The sequence below is a fragment of the Chenopodium album genome, chromosome 12 (genome assembly GCF_948465745.1).
Source record: "Chenopodium album chromosome 12, dcCheAlbu1.1, whole genome shotgun sequence".
NCBI classification, from domain to species: Eukaryota; Viridiplantae; Streptophyta; class Magnoliopsida; order Caryophyllales; family Amaranthaceae; genus Chenopodium; species Chenopodium album.
This window is the reverse complement of record NC_137845.1, coordinates 30,916,640-30,929,289: the sequence shown is the minus strand read 5'-3', so window position 1 is coordinate 30,929,289 and position 12,650 is coordinate 30,916,640. Positions and strand designations below refer to the sequence as shown.

At 34.7% G+C, this 12,650-nt stretch overlaps 1 long non-coding RNA gene across 3 annotated transcripts; it reads right to left on the bottom strand.

Moving 5' to 3' along the window:
• Positions 1 to 7,933: 7,933 nt before the first annotated feature.
• Positions 7,934 to 11,022, bottom strand: LOC145572300 (uncharacterized). Of its 3 annotated transcripts, none has more exons than XR_014096765.1 (3): positions 10,681 to 11,022; positions 10,196 to 10,569; positions 7,934 to 9,069 (listed from the first exon to the last, which is right to left on the bottom strand). It is a non-coding gene; the product is annotated as an uncharacterized LOC145572300 (long non-coding RNA). The 3 variants fall into 3 exon arrangements; XR_014096766.1 differs by having other exon boundaries at positions 7,934 to 8,346; XR_014096764.1 differs by having other exon boundaries at positions 7,934 to 10,569.
• Between the last annotated feature and the right edge of the window lie 1,628 nt (positions 11,023 to 12,650).

The following is a 12,650-nucleotide window of genomic DNA, read 5'->3' as shown; positions in this document are numbered from 1 at the left end:
TGCTACCGCTGAAATTTTAGGTAACAGATTAGAACAAGAATGAGGAAAATTTTTACTTCCAACAAAAGTACCAATAATCAGCCGTTGAAAACACAATTTTTCAGCATGCTAAGCCACGAAAAGGTCTGAAAGATGTGTTTCAGTGCATGAGTGTGTCAAAGGAGTACTTTGACTGCTACCACTCCTCCTGCTGGCATTATTGCCTCGAATATCAGGCCAAATGAACAAATGATCCCTCTTCCAATATGTTTGTGAAATTCCGAGTAGGCTACTGAATATTCCTGGTATTAGAATATAAATCTGTAAAAATTGCAATTGCACAAATTTCCATGAATTTAATTGCTGTAATATGATTTTGACACTCATCATCAATAAAGGAAAATTTTGATTTGCTTTATCATGGAACACTTAATAAACCTATACTTAAAACTCATGCCATTAACCAAAAAAAAAAAAAAAAAAAAAAAAAAAAAAAAAAAAAAAGAGAGAGAAGAATAAAAAAAGAGAATTGGTGAGTCAGTGATGCGGAGTACATAAGGCCACTGCTCATCTTCACTTAAGAAAAACATGGATCGAATGATAACTACGAGAATATCATATCTGAATAAATTGTGGAAGGAAAGCACAATATTCTCCAATATGCCATTTTTATTTTCTTTACCTCATATCAGTGATATGAGTTTTTTACCATCAATATATCAATTTGTCAAGTCACTTTTTGGTCCAAATTCTAATACTGTACAGTATACCATATTCAGATGTCTAGAGACCAGATATTGGTACTTTCCTAGTATCATGGCTAAGATTTTACACATTATTAAGAGTAGCAAACTGAAGCTCAACTTTATATGGTCACTTTGATACAAAGCAAACTAACCGCTGATGCCGATGTCGGTGATGCTGCTGCAGGCAAATTATCAACACCAGGCAAAGATCCAAGTCACTGAAATCCAGCAGAAATGGGTTTCCTAACAGCTAATACATAATCATACAGGAATCCCAATCTTTCATACCTCCTAAAACATCAAAAAAAAAATTCACAGATTAGCAAATTAAGAACCCTAACCCAAACACTAAGTCAGCCACTAAAACACAAACATGAGACAAGCAATCAATTTGAAAGATTTGCAAAGTTTTAGAGAATCCAATGCCCAAAAAAACTAATAAAATTGAGGGACTCTTATCTAAGCAGCTTGTGAGTATAATAATGAATATGGGACAGCATAAAATTATCAAGAAAACAAAAGAGTAGCAATAGCCAGGAGGTAATCTTACATAAAAAAAACCATGAAGTACGAGGGAATAGATTAATACCCATAAAGTGTAACAATGAAAGACGATCCCTAGTACAATAAAAGGCACAATAGGAATAGAAAAACTAATCCAAAGGTGATAAACAACACTGAGAATTAAAAAGATATAAGCCCATCGATTACAACTATGCATGTGACCATACAAAGATGATAAACAAAACACACCAAATATTGATCATGCATTCTGTAGTTCTCCATCTAGCTTTACTGTTGACCAACAAAATTGTTGCACATCAGTAGAGAGCTTGGCTTGAAGTTTTATAGGTCAAATCCACATATGATGAGGAAAATGAATAAATCTCATGACTTTGCTTAGTATAACATCTTAGATAAATATGATGAATGTTTCCCAGCCTGTTTAAGACAACATCGTAGACAAATAAGATAGGAGGAATGTAACCTCACCCCTTAACACTGAGAGAGGCCTCATACCCCCCAAAATCCATGCAAAAAAAAAAAAACTACCCTGAAAGCTAAATACAGAAAATATTTCCCGGATGACGAAGAGTTACATAGAAAAAAAAACACAAAGGATCAGCGATAAGCAAAAACTCCACTTTCGTGTATTTGTAAAATGACCAAGCCGAGATATGATAAATTTAAAAAATCCAGTGATCACAAGTTAATTATCAATTAAAATAGTCAAATGCAATATAGCAAGGGAAAGAAAAAGCAAACTCTTTATTTTAATAGCATAGATACGACAAAATGAAGTATTGCACATAAGATAATGATTGAATAATGCTGGTCAACAAAAACGCATCCACATTAAAGGTCTAAACCTTTAATTTACAGCCAATTACTTACAATGGGGTTTCTTAATTTCCTATTACCAAGATAAAGTTAGACTGTGTCAATCATCAAACAGTTGTACCACCTTAATTATTTATAAGCAACAAGAAACAAAGATATAAATTACAAGTTTTCATATGTTCTCCATACCATTTACTGCAGTCGGCACTGTATAGTCTACCACAATCACCTCAGGATATTCATCATAAATAGAGGCAAGAATATCTTCTCTTTCTTAAGGACTATGGACCTGAATTTCTTTATCTCCCACTTGGACAAGCTGCCCACTCTCCTCATGTGCACCGAATGATACAGGAACAATATGAAGTCCAGCATTCGCTACTGCTTCGATAACTGCCTTTCCCATTTTGCTCATGTAACTATTGACCTATAATCAAAGAATCACATAGAACAAAGTTTCTAAGTAAAAGCCAGCCTAACAGAAGCACATGATGTTCTTACAACCATAATCACTTAAAAGTGAAATGCCATATCTAACAACAGCAATAATGACTATATGTTTTGTCAACTTCTGTCAAATTGAAGCATATCTTTGATTTCTTTCAGTAGCTCAAAAATTGTAATTAGTAACTGACCACAAACTGTTATAGTTAATACTTAATAGGTATATGTTTTCTGGCATCCAACCATATTATTCTAGATATTAAGACATAATTTGATGTGAATAAGTTAAAGCCCATGCCATAATTTATAGTAGACCATTTTCACTCTGCTAGTTAGTCACAGCCTCACAGGTGCATGTAAGAAACACATAAATGGACAGGTATCAGAATTGGTATGACTTTAACAACTTCCTCTAAGATACAAGGATTGTTAGATAAGTATGATGGGAAAATGTATGATTGTATCCTAAGATCAACCAACCAACCAACGTCTTCTAGAAGATTTATACATCAAAAACTTAGATCATTTCCATCTAAACTAATAAAGCAAAGGATCAGATCAATGCTAGCCAATTGATTTAGAATTACCAAACAAGATAAAGATCAATCTAGCTGTGGAATCAGAGAACTTAGCTTACACCTAAGATATCAATCAGAAAGCTTCATAGAACAAACAAATAAATTGACCTCCAGCAAGGGTGAGACTTAAATTTCAAAAAGACAAATAAATAAATCGCAAGACACAGTTGAAGATTGTCAGCCAAATCCAGCCCCGTGGCTCACCTTCCCCTCCCCCCCCCCCCCACCCCTCTCCTTATGCATCTTGAAAAGCATTGATAATTCTGTGTATATAGCCAATTTCAATCAGCATTTACTTTCATTCATCATACTCTCATAATTTATTAGAGAGTTCACAAATATAAGCGAAGCAACAGACACATACTAGTGAGTAGTGACAAACACAATAACATTTTAGTTTTGACTTGATAAAAATTTCCATGCAGCCAATAAATTTAACAACACTGATAAACAACACTGAGAAGACTGACTATTGAACCTAAACCCATTAAAATCAGGTTCCAAAGATCAAAATAAATTCTTTTTGCTCAAGATTATCAACGTTAAATGCACATAAGAAATTCTAGCAGCAAAATTGATTGTTATAATCTTTAATAAATTGAGCAATATAACAAATAGTTCAATAATTCACCTCAAAATATCCCGAATTTGACTATAATGACTTGAAAAATTGATATTCAATGGTTAATAAATGAAAAAAAAAACAGAATTTGCCTCTGATTTTGTTTCAGTAAGGAGTTAAAAGCTCATAAGCTTCTACAATGGAGCTTCGACGGAGGTGAATTACTCAAGCTTCAGCATCATGGCTTTTAATCGGATTTCAGAGATTAGCCATGGACGAATACCAAAAAAATCATACTCGAAACGTCGATCTTCGAATAATTGGTCCAAATAAGTTGACAGAAATTCACAATTCAGATCTAAATAACGAAGATCTGCAATTTAAAGTTGTAGATTGAGGAGAGAGAATGAGCGAAAGAGAGATGTGAGACTATGAGAAAGAGAAAGAGGAGAGAGAAGAGGAGAGGGAGGAAAATGGCTGATGGGAGAAACCCTAATGTTAGTCCTAAGCTCCTAACACGTGATCGATTTGTAACAGACCTTATTTGGCTGTTACGATTAGAGCAGTAATTGTACCGGACAAATTTCTGTCCGTTACGAATACTGTTTATTTGTAACAGTCAAATTTTCGCCCATTACAAATATTAGTTATTTGTATCGGACCTATATATTGCGCGTTACGAATCATCTTTTTGTAACGGATTTAATTATGCCCGTTACAATTGAGGCGTTACAAATGAACTTTTTTCCACTAGTGTTCCTTCCCTTTGAACGCCACCATGCTTAAATGCATGATCACATGGGGCTCAAAGTTGGGTGTTTGAAATATTCCCTACAGTTTTTTGGCGACTCCGTTGGGGAGGATTTCTATTTTAATTCCTAAAATTTGTTTTAGCAATGATTTAGAATGAGTAAATGAGACTTGAAACGTTCTAAATATTCATGTGCGTAATTTTGATTAAAATTGTTGCATAAGCATAAAAAAGTCTGCATTGAAAAGATCATCCGTAATGCGTCAAAAACATAGGATTTTTATACGTAGGAAATTTGGGAAATATCTTTCACAACTAGAATCGAAAAAATACTACGAAAATCAGAAAATCCCGAGAACACAGAAAGATGCCGAGGCATGTAGGAATTGTCGCAAGGCAGTAGTGTCCATCGCTGTGCGATGACTTTATCATGACGCGATGGTTTCATCGCGGCGCATATAGAGTCATCGCTGTGCGATGGACCCTGTTTTCTCGCGCTAAGTTCTTCCAATACTGAGCCAAAAATCTGCCTTCTTGTTTTGACCAATTCTCGTACTGTTTGGCCGATTTTACTTCTTGATTGATTTTTTCCCTCTTTTCTAAAACCCATATGTGTTCTACATATGGATTTAGCCCTTGGGAATTTACGCTCCATCTACCCAATCGAACGCTCCGTGCAATGAAGGGTACATCCGAGTTTGTGAATTCACCAAACCATGGAAGTAAGTTTAACTTGCGGGGTCCCATCCATACGCGCCAACCCTTCCAAACGTAAGGCTTCCGCGCGATGCATCCAGACTCATAACCATGGACCCTCCTTGACTACCATAATCCTTGAACTTTAGAGAACTAGAACCATGATTAGGTTGCGAACTCATTGCATCATATTGTGACTACTTGACTACTTGTGCATCTTTTGCTTGTGCATCACCTATGTGTGATTAGGTTAACTGTTTGTTTGATTTGCGATTAAAATAAGTCTTAATATACTGATTAATGACTAAAGGATTTTTCTTAATTAATTAATTAATTAATTTGGATTATTAAAGTCTAATAATACTCGACTTAGCATGACTATAGGCTCACCCTTTTCGGGCAGAATACTGGAAATAAGTTTCAACTAACATTTCAATATTGACGCGGAGGTTTGGCTTGTGACGCGAAGCGTCAGTGTCCATCGCGACGCGATAGTGATATCGCGCAACGATGGTTCTAATATGACGCGACAGTGCCATCAGTTGCGCGATGGTCCAGTTTTCTGTTAAGGTCTTCGCGTCAAGTCTAATCAATTAATTAATCAATTAATAACCGAGGTTATAATTTGGTTATAATCGAGTCTAGTCACATAGTCCCATGGTCTTTACACGAGTCTCAAGCATGTTACTTTCACTCACTAGTCAAAAGCACACACTTTGCACATACTTTTTCACACCATGACCATGTCTTAAGTTGTCCTTTCTAACATTCGAGTTAAGTGTCCATCCTATTCCGAAAATTTCCATATCTTTCCACATTCTTTCACATCACTTTCCATACATTACATATCTCACACTTTCATTCTTAAACACTTTCCACATTCACATTCCTTCATCTTACATGCTTTATCCATACATATCATTCCCCTCATACTACATGATCTTTCCCCATCTATGCATGTTGAATCGAGTTTGAGTCAAGGTATCCATGACTTCCCTTTCCATAGCAATTGGTTAAGGAGAGAAGGGCACCTAATCAAGGATAACACTTTTGTCCAAGTACTACTTTTTGACAAACTAATTCGACGCAAAAAAAGGTTCGTGATAATGGATACCCAACAAGAAGTTGATGAAATCAAGCAAAACATCAATGGACTCACTGAAATGATCAAGAATCTCGCTATCCAAGTTAATGACCCTAGCAGACAACTACAACTTAATACTATCAAGCGCATGGAAGATAGCTTGAGTCAAATGTCTAATGACCATAAGTTCCATGGGATTAGCTCCCAAGGGGTCTTAGTGGACAAGGAACTTCTTCCGCAGAAGTTCATTGCCAATGACATCCCTAAGTTCAAGCCAACCGACAATCCTTACTTTCCCTGAGAGCTTTTGAAACAGTCATGGGAATCAAGGGGGTTGATGAGAAAGCTTTTCCTCCACTTTTCTCTCTTTCCTTGGAGTCAGTATGTCAACAATGGTTCTTTTCTATGGACTCCGAAAAAAAGGCTACTTGGGATTCTATTACAAATGCTTTCATTAATAGGTATAAATGTAACATTCAAGTTGAAACTAATCATAAGGAACTTGAAATGTTAAAACAAAAAGAGAATGAAGATTTCACTGTATTTTACAATAGATGGAAAGAAATTTCCTCTAGGATGATTGAAGTTCCAAAAGAGAAAGAATTTGTAAGGATGTTCATTAGGAATCTACAAGACAAGTATCAAAAGCACTTGAAATATCAATGCAATTTATACACCTTCAAAGCTGTCTATGACATAGGCATTAGCATCGAAGATGGCCTCTTGAAGGCTAGTCACAATGGCAAGGGCAGGAAGAACGACAATTTTTCTTCCGCTTCTTCCCATAGCAACTACATTAACAACATCGATGAAGATGAAATTTGGGCCCTTGATAAAAGCGCCTCAAAAGCCAAGAAACCTAAGAGAGAATTCACACCTATTGGAGTGTCCTATGATGTTGCTTTCGATCGTCTCTATGATCGAGGATTAATCAAACCTATTGGTCCCACTGAAGATCCAACGCCAGAAAAGCGTTCTTCAAGATGGAATCCCAACTTTTATTGTAAGTACCATCGAGGAAATGGTCATACCATAAATGAATGTTACAGATTTCAAAACCTCATTCAAGATCTCATTGATGCAAACAAGATTCACTAATACATAACTAACCTTAAGTAACACCCAAAAAGTGTTAAATAAAGTGGTAAAAATGTTATTATAGACAATAGGTAACACTTTAGTGGGTGATACATCCGCCCATGTTACCTAAGGTTTTATGTAACACTTTAGGTAACGTATGATAACACTTTTAAAAGTGTTACTATAAACCCTCTTATGTAGCACTTTTTTATATTATTAGTATCATTTTTATAATGTTACTTTTTATTTTTTAGGTAGCACTTACATATCTTTAGTAACATTTTTCAATCACATAGTAACACTTTATCCGACATTGTGTATCACTTTTGCGAAATAATGTAACACCTTGTTAATTATTAGGTATCAATTTTCAATCAATCTTTTGATATATAGTAACACTCTATTCGACATTATATGTATCACTTTTTTGCAATCTAATTAATGCATCGTATTATTTACAATATGCAAATTTTTTCTATTTCTTTAATATAAAAATGATATTAACATGCACAATCATGAATGTGAACACATACAATAGACAATAATTTGAATTGAATTGATAAAATTTCACAGTTTCTTTTCAAAAAAAAAAAAAAAAAAAAAAAATCCATAAACACTAATTTTTTTTGTTTGCTTAAACAATCTAATAAACAAAACAAGAAGAAAGTAAACTTTGGTATCTAGTTTAGACCACCAAATTCAAAAAAATGTTAAGCAAAATAAGTCGGCACGGTAGCAAATAGACAGTTGTAGCAGTAGCTAGTAGTAACAACTGATATCAGTAGCTAATAGTAACAACAGTCAACAGTACTAGGCTAGCAATAACAGCAGCAAGCACTGGCAGCAGCTTGCAGTAACATTGGTCAACATTACGTGGCCAGCAGCCAGGAGAAGCAGCAAACATCGGCAACAACAGACATCAATAACAGCAGTAGATGTCAGTACCAGGCCAGCAGCAGCAATAACAGTGACATCGATACTTACACATATGCAATCATGTTTTTGTGGCCCTGTAGCACGGCGGAAGTATTTGTTTCTCTTGTCTCCGAACTTCCAATGCTCTAAATCATGGTTATCTCAATCCCCTGCTCATAAATGGAAGAGCATAATGGGAATTGAAAAAAGTATAAACTTATAGTCTAAGAGTAAAATGAAATGTACTTTTGAGCAGGACACTACCAACTTCCAATGCTCTAAATCATGGTTATCTCAATCCCCTGCTCATAAATGGAAGAGCATAATGGGAATTGAAAAAAGTATAAACTTATAGTCTAAGAGTAAAATGAAATGTACTTTTGAGCAGGACACTACCGGGTTTCTTAGAACCTAAGTAAACTCAAGGCTTTAAACGATGCCTAATCAAGGTTGTTTTTAATTAAAGTTGCTGCAATTTATCTCAGAAAGATACGCCCAAGAAGATAGCACTCTAAGAAATAGGAATAGCTGCTTCAATAAAATATGTGAGTGTAAAAAAAGAAATTAAGCAATTTTTTTATTAAAAAGGATAACTATCACAAATATATATTCCATAATTTCCAAAGCCATGGACATCAAAGTGATAATCACAAGTTATAATTTAAAGTCTACAGGTCTAGTGCACCTTGTTAATGAATTATTAAGTTCTAACCAGAACTCAAGAAGTCCAAATCAATTATAATTATTAATTCTATTTGATGATTCTTTACCAAAATTCCCGTACAATGGAATCACAATGACACTACACACTAGCATTAAAATATGAATTGAGTTCTAATTTAATGCTAAAAGCTGCACAAAGATTGATATCATCAGCAGCTCATGGTATTCACCTGGAGAGGTTTAGGAATCAAATCAAATAGATACATTTATTAGAAGATTTTGGCAAAACTTGGCATCAGTAATTACGAGATAGAGGTAAACACCATGCCATACAAGAAAATGAAATGAATCTACCCAAGTTCAACAGCTAAAGAAACAAGAAAGTACAAAAACGGGAAGCACTTGCTTATTTTATGGCTAAGGAGCAGAAGCCCACATCCTCGGTTTTTCACCCTTTATTAACCAATCCCTCAAATAATATCTAGTTAAATCCGTATATTCAAACATTATAAGAAATTACACTAGATCGGCCAAGAAAAATAGTAAAAGAAAAGCACAAAGAAATATACACTTTTGTTATGCGTAAATTTAATTATTTTCACATGCTCGCACACTCTCAGGCTCTTAGCATAGGTGAACATTAAAGATTTTGATGATAAGTGGCATACTTATTATAGATGGCTACAATTTCAAATCAAATGCCTTAATGCATCACTGACACAGTGACACCTATTGACTAATGGGTCCACAATAACTCTAACAATCACCAAAATCATAGTGATCAGCAGAACAATGTCGACAACCTATATGAGTTAGCTACTATCTAGAGTACTACTACACGTGATCATCATATGGACAAAACTGAAATGTGGGTCTAAGCTCAAATGATACCTGGTATTAAATCCCGATGTAATAATTAGACCATATTTATATCCAATCCTAGCTAAAGACGTATACTAAACTACTCACATCAGATCACACAACCAATGTCACTTCCAATTATGTATTCCAGCAAAGCAGCACATTTAATAGATAATATAATTGAACATTCTAATCCGAAAGATGATGAAGTCACCAGATTCTTAAAATGATTATCAGGCATACATATAAAAATGAGTAGGCATAATAATTTATCCTACAAACATACCGACTATGAAGTCTAAAGATACTAGTCATAGACTGGGCATCGTCAGCTTAAGAAGACATATACATCTCCAATCATGTTTTAAAATAAACAAATGACATTTTGTTTATAAGCAAACAATCATAGTGCACAACTTTTATACTCATAATATATTTCAAATTATAATTTCAACAATGACATTTAAATTATCAAGAGCAAAAGGCACACCGTACCAACAAGAACACGATCCATGTCCTGTACTTCAGCTTCGAGGAAACGGTGTCTAGTACAAATTCTTCTCATTCTTATATGAATCCTATTTTCCTGGAAAATAATTGACACATTTCACTTGATTAACTTTTCAAATCAAGTGCAATTAATTCAATAGACTGAACATAAATTGGGAATGCTCCAGAACCTTAATTGAAACCCATAATAAATTTTAAATGGTATCTAAAAATCAATTAATTAACATAATTGATGAAAGAGATTAGAGGGATTGCATCCTAATAAAGCCATTCAACAATCTCACTGCTTCACAGCTTTTTCAATTGTACTCACGGTCACTAATTAAGTCATCTACTCCTCTCAGTCTCTTGTAATTCACCTAAAAAAAATAAGACAAACCCACGAATTTTCCAAATTATTAGAATTATAAATAATAAGAAAAACAAAAAGGAAAAAAATGATACCCAGGTGAAAGAGAAACGTCTCTCACCTGAATTCTATGAGAAACCTGCGAGGAACACAAAAGAATTTACCCAAATAAATAACCCTAATTCAATAAATTTCACCAAATTAAACAACCCAAACATATGGGGATAGGATCAGCGTTCAAAACAAAGAACCCTAGAAATTGTAAAATTCGGAAAGAGAGAGAAAGAGGGGAGAGGATTAACAGAACGGAGAATGAGAGGGAAGGTAGTTAGACCGCCAATGTTGTAGATTCCCTTGATTATCTGCCTTCTAGCTTCTTGAAAATGAACCATCAGCTTGACCAAGGAGAGAGAAGAAGAGCGAGTGAGAAAAAGGGCCGATGGTAGTTTTTTTTTTGTTAAAGAAGGACCGATGGTAGTTCATAGAGTAAAAAGATTAATTATCAACCATTAGAAAACCGTGGACAATGCACAAAAATAAAATAAAAAAAATAAAAAAATCGTGGAGAAATTGGGAGGAAAAAGGAAAACTAGAAGAAAAGGTTAAATTGTAATTGGAATTTTAAGGGGTAATTTAGTCGGTACACTGTTCATAAAGAATATTTATTTCGGCATTACTTATTTGATGGTCTTGGCTTTAATAAGTTTTATTTATTTTTTTTTTTATTTTTTTACGGAGGCTTTTATTAGGGATAGATTTATTTATTTACTTTGTAGTGTTACAAAAAAATGTTACCTGTTTTAAAAGTATTACTTTATAATGTTATATTCTATAAAAATGTTACCAAAGTGTTACGGAAAAATTGTCAAAAATAATACAAAATTTGAGTGCTCCGCCAAAAACAAGTCAATTTTTTATTATTTCTAAAAAATACAAACTTTGAAAGGTATCCGCTTTAAACAAGTTATGACTAGTTGGTAACTTGTTCAATAGGTTTATATGGGACACGTGTCACCGTTTTAGTGGTTGACAATTTAATTTTTTTTTTTACATCTTTAATAGTTTATTTAATGTTTTAATTATTAAAATTCACAAATAATAATAATAATTATTGTAAAAAAAACCACCCTTTATTTATTAAAACTTCTTATTTAATTTTATTTTGAAGGGAAACTACTAATTTATTTTAAAACATACTTCGTAATTATTATTGTTATTATTAAATTATTATTATTATTATTATTATTGTTGTTGTTGTTGTTATTTATTTATTTATTTATTATTATTATTATTTAAAAACCACCATTCACTGTCATTTTTTTTTCAGATGATTCATTATCATTGTTATTATTATTATTATTAGTTAAAAAAAGCCTTTTTAAAAAAAAAAAAAAACCATCCAGCCCAACCCAGCCGCCACCCCCTCCCCCACCGCTAGCGCCACTCAGACTCCTTCCACCCCCTCGCGCCGGCCCTTGCCGACCGACCAACCAGCCGACATGCCCTTCCCTTGCCCCGATTCAATCCCCCTTCCCTTGCCTCGATTCAATCCTCCTTCCCTTGCCCCGATTGATTCGACCCCATCCCCTTCTCCGTCACCGAAATGTCGAACCTCCCTTCCCTTCCTCCACCGTTAGCCGGCGCGACCCAAAATCGAAACCCCCAAGCTAAACCCGATATCCCATAGCCTTAACCACCCAAATTCGTTAGGGTTTAGGTTTCGGGTTTGGGTTGGGGATTTTGGGTGAGGGGAAGGGGGAAAGGGGTTGTGTGGGGAATCGGGGAAGGGAAATGGAAGGGGCAGGGCTAGTCGGCTGGTCGGCACGAGAAAGATGAAGATGGTTTGGTGGCGGCAGCTGGGGTGGGGAGGGGGTGGCTGGACTGTTGGTGGTGTTGGGAAAGTTGGTGGTGGTTTTTTTTAAAATAATGATATTAAAATAATATTTATAATAATAGGAGCTAATTAATTAATTATTTAGTTAGGATTAATTTGATATTTAATTAAGAGTTATATGAGAAATTAACTGTTCTAGGTGTGGATCCAAGGGTTCTGCTGGCACGAGCTGGGTCTCGTCAACGACCTGCACAAGG